Here is a 14,452-nt window from a genome sequence, read left to right on the forward strand (position 1 = left end):
TTTTCTTGCCCGACGGTGACTTCCGTCTGGGTGTCATCCTTCTTGCTGAGAGTTTTCTCTCATCCTTGAGGTGCGTTGTTTTTAGCGTTTTGTGTAGTGTTGGTCTGTGCTTGTGTGTGTGTCTGGCTCGGAGCCCCCCTGCCCGGGTGTGTAGAGTCCAGGGCAGGCAGAATAGTGACGAGAGTCTACAGTTAATATGTGGATCTGTGGAGACCGAGGCAAAGGTTGGGTAGTCATCTGGAATTAATTTGCTCTCAGTAGGTTGGGTGCGTGGGTGTTTTATTAGTGGGTGTTGGCATAAGCAGAGCCAAGTCGGAGAGGCTGTTCACAGTCAGTGAAGGACGCAGTATCTCAAAGATGTTCAGGCTGCTTTGTGTGGGGTGTAATGTTTGTGGGCTTTTTCTGTGTTTTTTTTTTTTTTTGATGGCAGGCTGTAGTTGGATCTAATTGAACAGTGTTCCGAAGTAGAAACAAGACCTTTGGAATTAAGCTATCGCTCTGCATCAGGGTAATGTTGGATTTTTTTTTTTCTCTTTTTAGATGCCGAGAGATGAGATGTGCAGGGTGACGTAGGGGAGCCGAGAGGAGCACTGTACGGAGGTGGCTCGGCATGTGGTATTAGAGGGAAGATGTGACTGGCGCCTCTATGAATACAATTGGGTACTTTTTTTTTCATGTGAATGAAGACAGAAGATAGGAGTTGATGGTGTGGCGGTTTGGCAGAAGCGCAGTGGTAATGTTGTATTTCTTGGTCTCTTAGGTGCTGTGAATAACTATCATCGCAGCCTCGGACTCCGGAATTGGCGCGGAGCGGGCAAGCAGAACGCCACGGCGTTCGGGAGGCTGAGGGTGTCATCGAAGAGGTTGGCATCTCCTCTCAGGATGCTTATTGCTGGTGCTGTGGCGGCCTCTGGGGTTATTTTCTATTTTCCTTTTGCAGAGGAAGAGGAGGAACCTGGTGACTGCGGAAATGTATCGGATGGCTGGTTTTTGCGGACCGCATCGAAGAAGGATTCAGATGCCTGGCCCTCCAAAAGCTAAGTTGACTGTCAGGCGCCGGAGAGGGGCCGAGGTGGACAATTGCAAAATGGGGTCTTTGACGTTAGCGTAGTGGCGAGGGCTGTCCCGGGGCACAGTCATATTTAGGAAGGTAAAGGATGTTGCTTACTGTTCAGTGTGACGCTAGCGTGTCCCGGGCAGGGCAGTTCCAGCCTGTGCGTGTTGTCATGTCGTTCATGTGGTCTGTGTTGTGTATCTTCGCCCCTTCTTGGGTCTCGAGGTCATCTTTGAGCTCCAGGAGCACGACGTGGGGCCCTGGGCGTCATCCTTAGGGTCTCGAATGCTTGGGCCTGTGGGCGTAGCACCATTCATCTGATGCTCTTGCGTTAGCATCTTAAAGCGTGCATCAATCTTGCGTCTCGGAAGTTTCTGGATGGCCCACTTCCATGTCTGGGAGTTCTTCCCTGCGTCGTTACGTTCTTAGGTCTTGAAGCCAGACTTCCTGCATGTCCATCTTAGCGGGCTCAACAGTCCATTCTTATTACGTACCATCACGTTCTACAGTTTGCTTCAGGGGGTTCCGTAGAGCGTCTTCATGTTGACATCATCACGATCCCACAGATTTTCTTGCACGACGGTGACTTTGGTCCCCGTGTCATCTTTCTTGCTGAGAGTTTTCTCTCATCTTTGAGGCCTGTTGTTCGTAGCGTTCCGTGTAGTGTCTGTCTGTAACCATGAGTGTTTGGCTCGGGGCTGCCCTGCCTGGGCACGTAGTGTCCAGGGTGGGCGGAATCCTGTGGAGAGTCTATATGTAGTACATGAATCCCAGTAGATCAGGGCAAAGGTGTTAGAGTTATCTCAGGGTAGCCATTGGGAGGCTGTGTAGACACCTCTTCTGTTTTGTTTGGGAAGAGCAGAGGCATGTTGGAAAGGCAATACAGCAGCAGTGAAGAAGAGTTCATGTGGAAGAGGGTACGGCTGGTTTTGGTGCGGATTTTTTTTTTGTAATTTTCTTTGTGTACGGTTGTATTTGGACCTTAGATAGTATTTGTAAAAAGGTGCAAGACTTCTTGTTGTTATGACTCTATTGCTCTGCCTCAGGGTGATTTCTCTGATGTCGTTCTTGCAGATGCAACAGGACAAGCTTGGCGGGGCAGCGTAGGAGAGGAGAGCAATGTAAGAAGGTGAGTCAGCACGTGGTATTAGAGAGAAGATGTGGCTCTGAGTGCTGTATGTATTGGTTCTTTCCAATTTGAAGTTTTGAAGCAATGAATGACATGGGATGTGGGGATGGGGATGAGTGAGTCACTTCAGCCCACCCGCCACTGCTGACCTTATCACATCTGCCTCAGAGGGAGCAACTTTCAAGTTTTAAAGCAACCCATGTCTGTTGGGTTTTATGGGTGGTTTGTGAGCCTTCAGGTTGCACACCTCGGGGGAGGATGGGCGGGCAAGGTGAGGGAGTGGGAGATGGGGAATTCGGTAGGGTTTTGGGCAGCATCTCGGCGTGTGTTTCTTCGGTTGGTGTGACATGCAGGGTCAGAGGGGCGATGCTGCACGCCCACTGAGTAGTCCCAGCAAGTGAGGCGGTTGTGGACACGTTGGTGTCTAATAGCCCAGTGCTACATTGCAGCTCAGGGGAGTGTTTGTCTTTGGTTTTGCAGGTGCCGCAGGCATCCGGAGCCGGACAAGCGTTGGAGGTGAGCTGGGTAGCAGAGAGGTAGCGCATGGGGGTGGTGGTTTCCCGTAAACTCAACAGTAATATTGTGTGTTTTAGGTGCCAGAACCAGAGAGTGCCACAAAGTCCAAATCCGGAATCCATGCGGAGCAGGTGAGCAGAAGGGTACGGCGCGTGTGATGCGGGGGATATTGCAGTACAACTTAGTGTTGACGGACACGATGGTGCCTGATGGCACCATTTTGTGCAAATTGGGATTACGTTGCTCAGTAACTTCCTTGACTGCCATTTGAGATGGTCTTGTGTCGTACGCTTAAGAATTTAGTTCTGTACTATGTTCTTGTATATTTGAAATAGTATTGCTCCGCCTCACTCAGTATCGGTTTCGCATCGTGTTGCCCTGTCACGCTCTTGACTGCTTTGAGATCTATTCTGGCATCGTACCACACAGTGTTGCGTGTTTTTTTTAATCGGTTGTTCTTTGACTGTGTAATGCCTTGTACCGCCCTCTATTGCGTTATGTCTCGTGTTATGTCTCGCGTTATATTGCCCCGTTGTAGCCTTGACTGCCTTCTGATCTGTTCGGGCCTCGTACCATGCTGTATTGCGGGTTTTTTAATCGGTTGTTCTTCATCTGGCTTTCTAATGCCTTGTACCGCCCTGTATTGTGTAACATCTCGCATTATATTGCCCCGTCATAGTCTCGACTGCCTTCTGATCTACTCTGGCATCGCACCGCACTGTATTCTGTGGTTTTTAATCGGTTCTTCTTTATTTGACTGTGTCATGCCTTGTACTGCCGGGTATTGTGTTACTTCTCATGTTATAGTGTGCTGTCACTGTCTTGACTGCCTTCTGATCTTTTCTGGTATTACAGTTGAACGTATGCTGGGTTTCTTAATCGGTTGTTCTTCGTTTGGCTGCATGTTGCCTTGTTACCACCTGGTATGGTGTTGCGTCTTGCATTGTATTGCCCTGTCACTGTCTCGATGGTCATTTTACACGTTCCGTCCTAGGACCGCGCTGTATTGTGAATTCTTTCATGGGTTGTTGTTTCCTTGACTGTGTCGCCTGGTAGGGCCCCATATCGCGTTACGTCTTGCCTTGTATTGCTCTGTCATTGTGGTGACCGACATCTGATATATTCTACCGTTGTATGGCACTGTACCGTCAATTCTTTCATTGTCTGCTCTGCATTTGATTGTATGTTGCCTTGTACTGCCCTATGTAAGGTTAGATCTTGCATGGTGTTGCCCTGTCGTTGTCTTGCCAGTTATTTTAGAGTCTCTGGCACTGTATTGTGCAATTTTTAACCCGTTGTTCTGTATTTGACCGCTGTTGCGATGTCACCCCCCTTTTTCCTCCAGGCTGCTGCTCGAGCTATAACGACCAGCAGGAGTCTCTACGAGTGGCACTTGAACTTTGTGGGATGGCTGGCACCAGAGTCAAGACACTGTGAGTCAGTTAGCTTGCTATAGACCTAGCGGACAGACCAAGAGCCCTTTGAGCGTTCTTGCAAGGCAGCGGCCTGTTTGCCAGCATTTCCCGGGGACACTCACTTAAGGTTCTGCTCCTCTAGGTTGAGAGAAGCCTTGCCGCAACAGATTCTGGGTAAGTGACTAACAGCATGCCAGACTTTGCCATCTTAGCTGAGTGATACAAAGGGTTTGATCACGCAGATATGATCCTTTAGAGGTGAACCGTTGCCCAAGTCCGGGGCGAGGATGGGATCCAGCCGCACCTAGACTCCTCTCGGAGAAGGAGTTTAGAAAGCAAGGGGGTCCTTTCCGAGCCTCGTGACTCAACAGGAGGGTCTCCCAGACAGCGTGTCAGACCCTGGCCCCTAGGCAGTAAATGACCCGGGGTGTGTGGCCGTGCAATCTGGTAAAGTGCCATCACATGCGCTGCTACCTTTGGTGAATCACTGTTATGTTTGTTAATGTTTCTCTACCTCTCTCTTAGGAGTGAATTTTATCATTGCGCCTGCCACAACTGCATATTGCCTGTGTTACATCTTGCATTGTATTGCCCTGTCGTCTTGACGGTCACGTTAGAGAATCTGTCCTAGGTCTGGACTGTAGTGTGATGTCTCTCATGGGTTCTGATGTGGCTGTGTATTGCCTTGTCCGGCCCCGTGTGGTGTTACGTCTTCCATTGTATTGCTCTGTTGTTGTCTTGATTGTCATCTGATCTATTCTGCCATTGTAGGCCACCATATTGTCACTTCCTTCATCAGCTGTTTTTTATGAGCCATGTAAAGGGTTGACGGCACAGACATAATCCTTTAGAGGTGAACCGTTGCCCAAGTCCGGGGCTAGGAATTGGATCCAGCCGCACCTAGACTCCTCTCCGAGAAGGAGCTTAGAAAGCAAGGGGGTCCTCTCCGAGCTAGGAATTGGATCCAGCCGCACCTAGACTCCTCTCCGAGAAGGAGCTTAGAAAGCAAGGGGGTCCTCTCCGAGCTAGGAATTGGATCCAGCCGCACCTAGACTCCTCTCCGAGAAGGAGCTTAGAAAGCAAGGGGGTCCTCTCCGAGCTAGGAATTGGATCCAGCCGCACCTAGACTCCTCTCTGAGAAGGAGTTTAGAAAGCAAGGGGGTCCTTTCCGAGCCTCGTGACTCAACGGGAGGGTCTCCCTGACAGCTCGTCTGACCCGGGCCCCTAGGCAGGAAATAATCCAGGGTACGTGGCCACGGAACCTGATAAAGCGCCGTCACATGCACTGCTGCCTTTGGAGAATCACTGTGTTGATGTTTCTGAATGTTTCTCTACTTTTCTCTTAGGAGTGAAATGAATCGCTCCACCCGCCACAACTGCATATTGCCTTGTCTGGCCCCGTATTGGGTTACGTCTTGACTTGTATTGCCCTGTCGTTGTCATGATTGCCACCTGACCCATGGTGTCATAGTAGTGCACTGCATTGTGAATTTTTTGACTGTCTGTTATTTATTTGACTGAGTATTGGCTGGCAGTGGCCTGTATTGTGTTATCTTGCACCGTATTGCCCTGTATTTGCCGTGACTGCCCTCTGAGACTTCCTGAGATTGTAGGGCGTTCTGTTGTGGGTTTTTTAATTGGCTGTTCTTTGTGTGACTGTGTATTGCTTTGTGCTGCCCTGTATTGTGTTACGGCTCGTGTTGCATTACTCTGTCATTGTTTTGACTGTGTTTTGGGACAGTGTCATAGTGCTGCACTGGATTATGGGTATTTTAACTGTTCTTTACTTGGCTGCGCGTTGCCTTTTACTGGTCTGTATGATGTTAGGTCTTGCACTGTATTGGTCTGTCATTGTCTTGGCTGTTACTTTGGACTGTCTGGGATTGTACTTATTTATTGTGAAAGTTCCATTGGTTGTTCCTTATTTGACTGCTGGGGTGGTGTGGGCGCCCCTTCGTTTTGGCGCCCCAATCAACCATAGAGTTGTTCTGAGTGGTACTTGAAGTTGGGGGATGGTTGGCAATACAGTGGGGACCTAGATATTTTGTTCCCGTGCTGATGTGACTATAAGTCAATTACCTTACCCCATAAATAGTGGACAGCCCAAGAGCCTTTTGACTTCTGCATGGCAGGGGCCTCCGTGCCAGGATCTCCCCTTGAGCAGGGACGCTCAATTAAGGTTCTGCTCCTCGAGATAGAGATGCCTTGCTGCAACAGATTCTCAGTAAGTGACTAATAGCATACAAAACCTTGTAGCCTTAGCTCAGTGATATAAAGGGTCGATGGCGCAGATACAATCCTTTAGAGGTGAACAATTGCCTAAGTCTGGGGCTAGGAATTGGATCTAGCCGCACCTAGACTCCTCTCCGAGAAGGAGTTTATAAAGCAAGGGGGTCCTTTCCGAGCTAGGAATTGGATCCAGCCGCACCTAGACTCCTCTCTGAGAAGGAGTTTAGAAAGCAAGGGGGTCCTTTCCGAGCCTTGTGACTCAATGGGAGGGTCTCCCAGACAGCTTGTCTGACCCTGGCCCCTAGGCAGTAAATAATCCGGGGTGCGTGGCCATATGGAATCTGGTAAAGCACCGTCACGTGCGCTGCTGCCTTTGGAGAATCACTGTGTTGATGTTTCTGAATGTTTCACCGCTTCTCTCTTAGAAGCGAAGTTAGCCGCTCGGCCTGCCACAACTGCGTATTGCCTTGTCCAGCCCTGTATGGTGTCACGTTTAGCATTGTGTTGCCCTCTATTCGCCCGGACTGCCATCTGATCTGTTCTGGCATTGTACTAGTGTGTACTTTTTTTTTTAATCGGTTTTGCGTTATTTGACTGCGTATTGCCCTGTCTAGTGTTGTATCTTGCATTGTACTGCCCCGTCATTCCGTTCACTGTCACTTTAGACATTCTGGGATTGCAGCGATCCGTATTATGCAGGTTTTATTCGTTGTTCTGTGTTTGACCGTGTATTGCCTTGTTACCACCTTGTATTGTGTTGCGGCTTGCATTGTATCGCCATGTTATTGTTCTGAGTGCCATCTGATACATTTTGGTGTTGTACAGCCCTGCATTATGTCTTCCCTTGTATAGCTCTGTCACTGCCTCAACTGCTGTCTCACATGTTTTGGCATTGCATTGCATGGTATTGCGGGATACTTAATCAGTTATTTATTTGACCGTGTATTTCACTGTACTGCACTGTATTGCGTTATTTCTTGCCTTGTATTGCTCTGTCATTGTCTTGACTGGCATCTCCATTTATTTTTGTTTTCTCCCACACTGTATTGCGGTTCTTCTAATCGGTTGGTATTTAGTTGACTGCGTCTTCAGTTCTACTCTGTCGTGTAATGTTGCATCTTGGATCGTGTTGCCCTATAGTTGTCTTGACTGCGACTCGAGACCGTGTGGGATCGTACTGCACCGTATTGTGGCGTTTTGATCGGTTGTTTCCTATATTATTCTGTATTGTGTTGTAGCAACCTGTATTGTGTTACATTGTGCGTTGTGTTGCCATGAAATAGTCTTAACTGTCCTTTTACACTCTCTGGGGTTGTACTGCACCGAACTGAGGGTGTTTTTGATCGGCTGTTCTATATTTGACTACGTATTGCTTTGTACTGCCCTGTATTTTCCTAAGTCTTGCGTCGCATTGCCCTCTCACCGTGCTGCGAGCCATCTGATGTATTCTGGCATTGACAGGCACTGTATTGAGAGCTTCTTAGGCTGTTGTACTCTATTTGACTGTGCATCAATTTTGTGATCGGTCGTTCCCTATTTGACTGTGTATTGGTCTTGTACTGCCCTGTGTAAAGTTACGTCTTGCATTGTATTGCCCTGTCATAGTATTACCTGTCATAGTCTGTCATAGCACCAGGATGTGCCCTTGAGCGGGGATGCTTGCTTCAGGTTCTGCTCCTCAAGGCTGAGAGATCCCTTACCGCAACAGAGTCTCGGTAAGTGACTAATACCACGCTAAACCTCGTAGCCTTAGCTCAGTGATATAAAGGGTTGATGGCGCGGATACAATCCTTTAGAGGTAAACCGTTGCCCAAGTCCAGGGCTAGGAATTGGATCCAGCCGCACCTAGACTCCTCTCTGAGAATGAGTTTAGAAAGCAAGGGGGTTGTGGCTCAACGGGAGGGTCTCCCTAACAGCTCGTCTGACCCTGGCCCCTGTGCAATAAATTATCCAGGGTACGTGGCCACGGAACCTGGTAAAGGGATGTTATGTTCACTGCTGCCTTTGTCGAATCACTGTGTTGATGTTTCTAAATGTTTCTCTACTTCTCTCAGGACTGAAGTGAATCGCTCCACCCGCCACAACTGCATATTGCCTTGTCCAGCCCCGTATTGGGTTACCTCTCGCCTTGTCTTGCCCTGTCCTTCTTTTGGTTGCCATCTGACCCATGTGAATTCACTGCACTGTGAATTTTTTGACTGTCTGTTATTTATTTGACTGAGTATTGCCTTGTACTGCCTTGTGTACTGCGACGTAGTGCTTTATATTGCCCTGTAATTGCCATGACTGCCATCCGAGACGTTTTGAGATCGTACGGCAGCGTAGTGTGGGTTTTCTGGTCAGCTGTTCTTTATTTGACTGTGTACTGCCTTGCGCTGCCCTGCACGGTGTTCTGTCTCGCGTTGTCATTGTCTTGACCGACATGTGGGATTGTTTGCCATTGTTTGCCAGTGTGTTTTGGGTATTGTAGTTTACTGTTCTTCATTTGACTGCGTATTGCCTTGTACTGACATATATAACGTTATGTCTTGCACTGCATTGCCCTGGCATTGTATTGACGGACATCTGAGACTGTCTGGCATTGTACTGTACTGTATTGGGAGTCTCGTAATTTGCTCTAATTGATTTGTCTGCGAATTGGGTTGTACTGCCCTGTATACTGTAACGTGTGGCATTATACCTCCTGTCACTGGCTTAACGGTGGCTTTAGAGATTCTGTCGTAAGACTGCACTCGGTTGTGAATTTCTCTATTGGTGATTCTGTGATGGCGTATTGCCTGGCACTGCCCAATACTGTGTTACGTTTTACGTTGTATCGCTCTGTCATTGTCTTCAATGACATCTGACACTTTGTAACATACAATGGCACTGTATTGCCAATTTTTCCATTGGCTATTCTTTATTTCAGCATGTATTGACGTGTAGCGCTCTGTATAATGTTAAGTTGTGCACTGTCTTGACTTCAAATTCGAAATGCTAGAGGCTGGCGTGGCGCCAAGTGGGAAAGGGTAGTTTTGAGACTCTGAAGGCAGCAGGAAAGCCCGCAGCCCCACGTGGTGCCGCTGTGCCGGCCTCCAAAGCATTTTCCGGTAGGGACGCGGCTCTGGAGAGAGCTCCCACACCCGAAGAGCCAGGAGGGAAAGCCGTGCCTCCTTGGAAAGCTCTTTGGCAGCCGCTCGCATGGCCCCACAGCCCGTGGGGCTGGGGGCTTTCCGGCGGCCGTCAGCCTCGGCGACACAAGTGGCCACGTGGCACTGCCGCTCCAGCCTGCGAAGCATTTTCCAGTAGGGCCGCGGCTCTGGCGACAGCTCCCACGCCCGAAGAGCCAGGAGGGAAAGCCGTGCCTCGTTGGAAAGCTCTTTGGCAGCCGCACGCGTGGCCTCACAGCCCGTGGGGCTGGGGGCTTTCCGGCGGCCCTCAGCCTCGGCGACACCGGCGCTCACGTCGCGCCGCCGCACCAGCCTGCGAAGCATTTTCCGGTAGGGCCGCGGCTCTGGCGACAGCTCCCACGCCCGAAGAGCCAGGAGGGAAAGCCGTGCCTCGTTGGAAAGCTCTTTGGCAGCCGCTCGTGTGGCCCCACAGCCCGTGGGGCTGCGGGCTTTCCGGCGGCCGTCAGCCTCGGCGAAACAAGTGCCCACGTGGCGCCGCCGCTCCAGCCTGCGAAGCATTTTCCGGTAGGGCCGCGGCTCTGGCGACAGCTCCCACGCCCGAACAGCCAGGAGGGAAAGCCGTGCCTCGTTGGAAAGCTCTTTGGCAGCCGCTCACGTGGCCTCACAGCCCGTGGGGCTGCGGGCTTTCCGGCCGCCGTCAGCCTCGGCGACACCAGCGCCCACGTAGCGCAGCCACGCCAGCCTGCGAAGCATTTTCCGGTAGGGCCGCGGCTCTGGCGACAGCTCCCACGCCCGAAGAGCCAGGAGGGAAAGCCATGCCTCGTTGGAAAGCTCTTTGGCAGCCGCTCGCGTGGCCCCACAGCCCATGGGACTGCGGGCTTTCTGGCGGCCCTCAGCCTCGGCGGACACCGGCGCCCACGTGGCGCTGCCGCACCAGCCTGCGAAGCATTTTCCGGTGGGGCCGCGGCTCTGGCGACAGCTCCCACGCCCGAAGAGCCAGGAGGGAAGGCCGTGCCTCGTTGGAAAGCTCTTTGGCAGCCGCTCGCGTGGCCCCCACAGCCCGTGGGGCTGCGGGCTTTACGGCGACCGTCAGCATCGGCGACACCTGCGACCACGTGGCGCCGCCGCGCCAGCCTGCGAAGCATTTTCCGGTAGGGCCGCGGCTCTGGCGACAGCTCCCACGCCCAAAGAGCCAGGAGGGAAAGCCGTGCCTCGTTGGAAAGCTCTTTGGCAGCCGCTCGTGTGGCCTCACAGCTCGTGGGGCTGCGGGCTTTCCAGCAGCCGTCACCCTCGGCGACACCAGCGCCCACGTGGCGCCGCCACGCCAGCCTGCGAAGCATTTTCTGGTAGGGCCGCGGCTCTGGCGACAGCTCCCACGCCCGAAGAGCCAGGAGGGAAAGCCGTGCCTCGTTGGAAAGCTCTTTGGCAGCCGCTCGCGTGGCCCCACAGCCCGTGGGGCTGCGGGCTTTCCGCCGGCCGTCAGCCTCGGCGACACCGGCGCTCACGTGGCGCCGCCGCACCAGCCTGCGAAGCATTTTCCAGTAGGGCCGCGGCTCTGGCGACAGCTCCCACGCCCGAAGAGCCAGGAGGGAAAGCCGTGCCTCGTTGGAAAGCTCTTTGGCAGCCGCTCGCGTGGTCCCAGAGCCCGTGGGACTGCGGGCTTTCCAGCAGCCGTCAGCCTCGGCGCCACCGGCGCCCACGTGACGCCGCCCGCGCCAGCCTGCGAAGCATTTTCCGGTAGGGCCACGGCTCTGGCGACAGCTCCCACACCCGAAGAGCCAGGAGGGAAAGCCGTGCCTCCTTGGAAAGCTCTTTGGCAGCCGCTCGCGTGGCCCCACAGCCCGTGGGGCTGCGGGCTTTCCGGCGGCCGTCAGCCTCGGCGACACCGGCGCCCACGTGGCGCCGCCGCGCAAGCCCTGCGAAGCATTTTCCGGTAGGGCCGCGGCTCTGGCGACAGCTCCCACGCCCGAAGAGCCAGGAGGGAAAGCCGTGCCACGTTGGAAAGCTCTTTGGCAGCCGCTCGCGTGGCCCCACAGCCCGTGGGGCTGCGGGCTTTCCGGCGGCCGTCAGCATAGGCGACATCTTCGACCACGTGGCGCCGCTGCACCAGCCTGCGAAGCATTTTCCAGTAGGGCCGCGGCTCTGGCGACAGCTCCCCCCGCCCGAAGAGCCAGGAGGGAAAGCCGTGCCTCGTTGGAAAGCTCTTTGGCAGCCGCTCGCGTGGCCCCACAGCCCGTGGGGCTGCGGGCTTTCCGGCGGCCGTCAGCCTCGGCGACACAAGTGCCCACGTGGCGCTGCCGCTCCAGCCTGCGAAGCATTTTCCGGTAGGGCCGCGTCTCTGGCGACAGCTCCCACGCCCGAAGAGCCAGGAGGGAAAGCCGTGCCTCGTTGGAAAGCTCTTTGGCAGCCGCTCGTGTGGCCCCACAGCCCGTGGGGCTGCGGGCTTTCCCGCGGCCGTCAGCCTGGGCAACACCAGCGCCTACGTGGCGCCGCCACGCCAGCCTGCGAAGCATTTTCCAGTAGGGCCGCGGCTCTGGCGACAGCTCCCACGCCCGAAGAGTCAGGAGGGAAAGCCGTGCCTCGTTGGAAAGCTCTTTGGCAGCCGCTCGCGTGGCCCCACAGCCCGTGGGGCTGCGGGCTTTCCGGCGGCCGTCAGCCTCGGCGACACAAGTGGCCACGTGGCACTGCCGCTCCAGCCTGCGAAGCATTTTCCGGTAGGGCCGCGGCTCTGGCGACAGCTCCCACGCACGAAGAGCCAGGAGGGAAAGCCGTGCCTCCTTGGAAAGCTCTTTGGCAGCCGCTCGCGTGGCCCCACAGCCCGTGGGGCTGCGGGCTTTCCGGCGGCCGTCAGCCTCGGCGACACCAGCGCCTACGTGGCGCCGCCACGCCAGCCTGCGAAGCATTTTCCGGTAGGGCCGCGGCTCTGGCGACAGCTCCCACGCCCGAAGAGCCAGGAGGGAAAGCCGTGCCTCGTTGGAAAGCTCTTTGGCAGCCGCTCGCGTGGCCCCACAGCCCGTGGGGCCTGCGGGCTTTCCGGCTGCCGTCAGCCTCAGCGACACCAGCGCCCACGTGGCGCCGCCGCGCCAGCCTGCGAAGCATTTTCCGGTAGGGCCGCGGCTCTGGCGACAGCTCCCACGCCCGAAGAGCCAGGAGGGAAAGCCGTGCCTCGTTGGAAAGCTCTTTGGCAGCCGCTCGCATGGCCCCATAGCCCGTGGGGCTGCGGGCTTTCCGGCGGCCGTCAGCCTCGGCGACACCGGCGCTCACGTGGCGCCGCCGCACCAGCCTGCGAAGCATTTTCCGGTAGGGCCGCGGCTCTGGCGACAGCTCCCACACCCGAAGAGCCAGGAGGGAAAGCCGTGCCTCGTTGGAAAGCTCTTTGGCAGCCGCTCGCGTGGCCCCACAGCCCGTGGGGCTGCGGGCTTTCCGGCGGCCGTCAGCCTCGGCGACACAAGTGCCCACGTGGCGCTGCCGCTCCAGCCTGCGAAGCATTTTCCGGTAGGGGCCGCGTCTCTGGCGACAGCTCCCACGCCCGAAGAGCCAGGAGTGAAAGCCGTGCCTCGTTGGAAAGCTCTTTGGCAGCCGCTCGTGTGGCCCCACAGCCCGTGGGGTTGCGGGCTTTCCCGCGGCCGTCAGCCTGGGCAACACCAGCGCCTACGTGGCGCCGCCACGCCAGCCTGCGAAGCATTTTCCAGTAGGGCCGCGGCTCTGGCGACAGCTCCCACGCCCGAAGAGTCAGGAGGGAAAGCCGTGCCTCGTTGGAAAGCTCTTTGGCAGCCGCTCGCGTGGCCCCACAGCCCGTGGGGCTGCGGGCTTTCCGGCGGCCGTCAGCCTCGGCGACACAAGTGGCCACGTGGCACTGCCGCTCCAGCCTGCGAAGCATTTTCCGGTAGGGCCGCGGCTCTGGCGACAGCTCCCACGCACGAAGAGCCAGGAGGGAAAGCCGTGCCTCGTTGGAAAGCTCTTTGGCAGCCGCTCGCGTGGCCCCACAGCCCGTGGGGCTGCGGGCTTTCCGGCGGCCGTCAGCCTGGGCAACACCAGCGCCTACGTGGCGCCGCCACGCCAGCCTGCGAAGCATTTTCCGGTAGGGCCGCGGCTCTGGCGACAGCTCCCTCGCCCGAAGAGCCAGGAGGGAAAGCCGTGCCTCGTTGGAAAGCTCTTTGGCAGCCGCTCGCGTTGGCCCCACAGCCCGTGGGGCTGCGGGCTTTCCGTCTGCCGTCAGCCTCAGCGACACCAGCGCCCACGTGGCGCCGCCGCGCCAGCCTGCGAAGCATTTTCCGGTAAGGGCCGCGGCTCTGGCGACAGCTCCCACGCCCGAAGAGCCAGGAGGGAAAGCCGTGCCTCGTTGGAAAGCTCTTTGGCAGCCGCTCGCATGGCCCCATAGCCCGTGGGGCTGCGGGCTTTCCGGCGGCCGTCAGCCTCGGCGACACCGGCGCTCACGTGGCGCCGCTGCACCAGCCTGCGAAGCATTTTCCGGTAGGGGCCGCGGCTCTGGCGACAGCTCCCACACCCGAAGAGCCAGGAGGGAAAGCCGTGCCTCGTTGGAAAGCTCTTTGGCAGCCCCTCGCGTGGCCCCACAGCCCGTGGGGCTGCGGGCTTTCCGGCGGCCGTCAGCCTCGGCGACACAAGTGCCCACGTGGCGCTGCCGCTCCAGCCTGCGAAGCATTTTCCGGTAGGGCCGTGGCTCTGGCGACAGCGCCCACGCCCGAAGAGCCAGGAGGGAAAGCCGTGCCTCGTTGGAAAGCTCTTTGGCAGCCGCTCGCGTGGCCCCACAGCCCGTGGGGCTGCGGGCTTTCCAGCAGCCGTCAGCCTCGGCGCCACCGGCGACCACGTGGCGCCACCGCACCAGCCTGCGAAGCATTTTCCGGTAGGGCTGCGGCTCTGGTGACAGCTCCCACGCCCGAAGAGCCAGGAGGGAAAGCCGTGCCTCGTTGGAAAGCTCTTTGGCAGCCGCTCGCGTGGCCCCACAGCCCGTGGGGCTGCGGGCTTTCCGGCGGCCGTC

At 56.0% G+C, this 14,452-nt stretch overlaps 1 long non-coding RNA gene across 3 annotated transcripts; it reads left to right on the plus strand.

The window, feature by feature from the left end:
- The first annotated feature begins 2,778 nt into the window (after positions 1 to 2,778).
- Positions 2,779 to 9,220, plus strand: LOC128903451 (uncharacterized). Of its 3 annotated transcripts, none has more exons than XR_008464090.1 (4): positions 2,779 to 2,830; positions 6,769 to 6,898; positions 7,949 to 8,058; positions 8,398 to 9,220. It is a non-coding gene; the product is annotated as an uncharacterized LOC128903451 (long non-coding RNA). The 3 variants fall into 3 exon arrangements; XR_008464092.1 differs by having other exon boundaries at positions 7,964 to 8,058; XR_008464091.1 differs by lacking the exons at positions 6,769 to 6,898; positions 7,949 to 8,058; positions 8,398 to 9,220 and adding exons at positions 4,045 to 4,132; positions 4,257 to 4,288; positions 4,640 to 4,984 and having other exon boundaries at positions 2,781 to 2,830.
- The last annotated feature ends 5,232 nt before the right edge of the window (positions 9,221 to 14,452 follow it).

Source organism: Rissa tridactyla, unplaced genomic scaffold (genome assembly GCF_028500815.1).
Source record: "Rissa tridactyla isolate bRisTri1 unplaced genomic scaffold, bRisTri1.patW.cur.20221130 scaffold_335, whole genome shotgun sequence".
Taxonomy (NCBI): domain Eukaryota; kingdom Metazoa; phylum Chordata; class Aves; order Charadriiformes; family Laridae; genus Rissa; species Rissa tridactyla.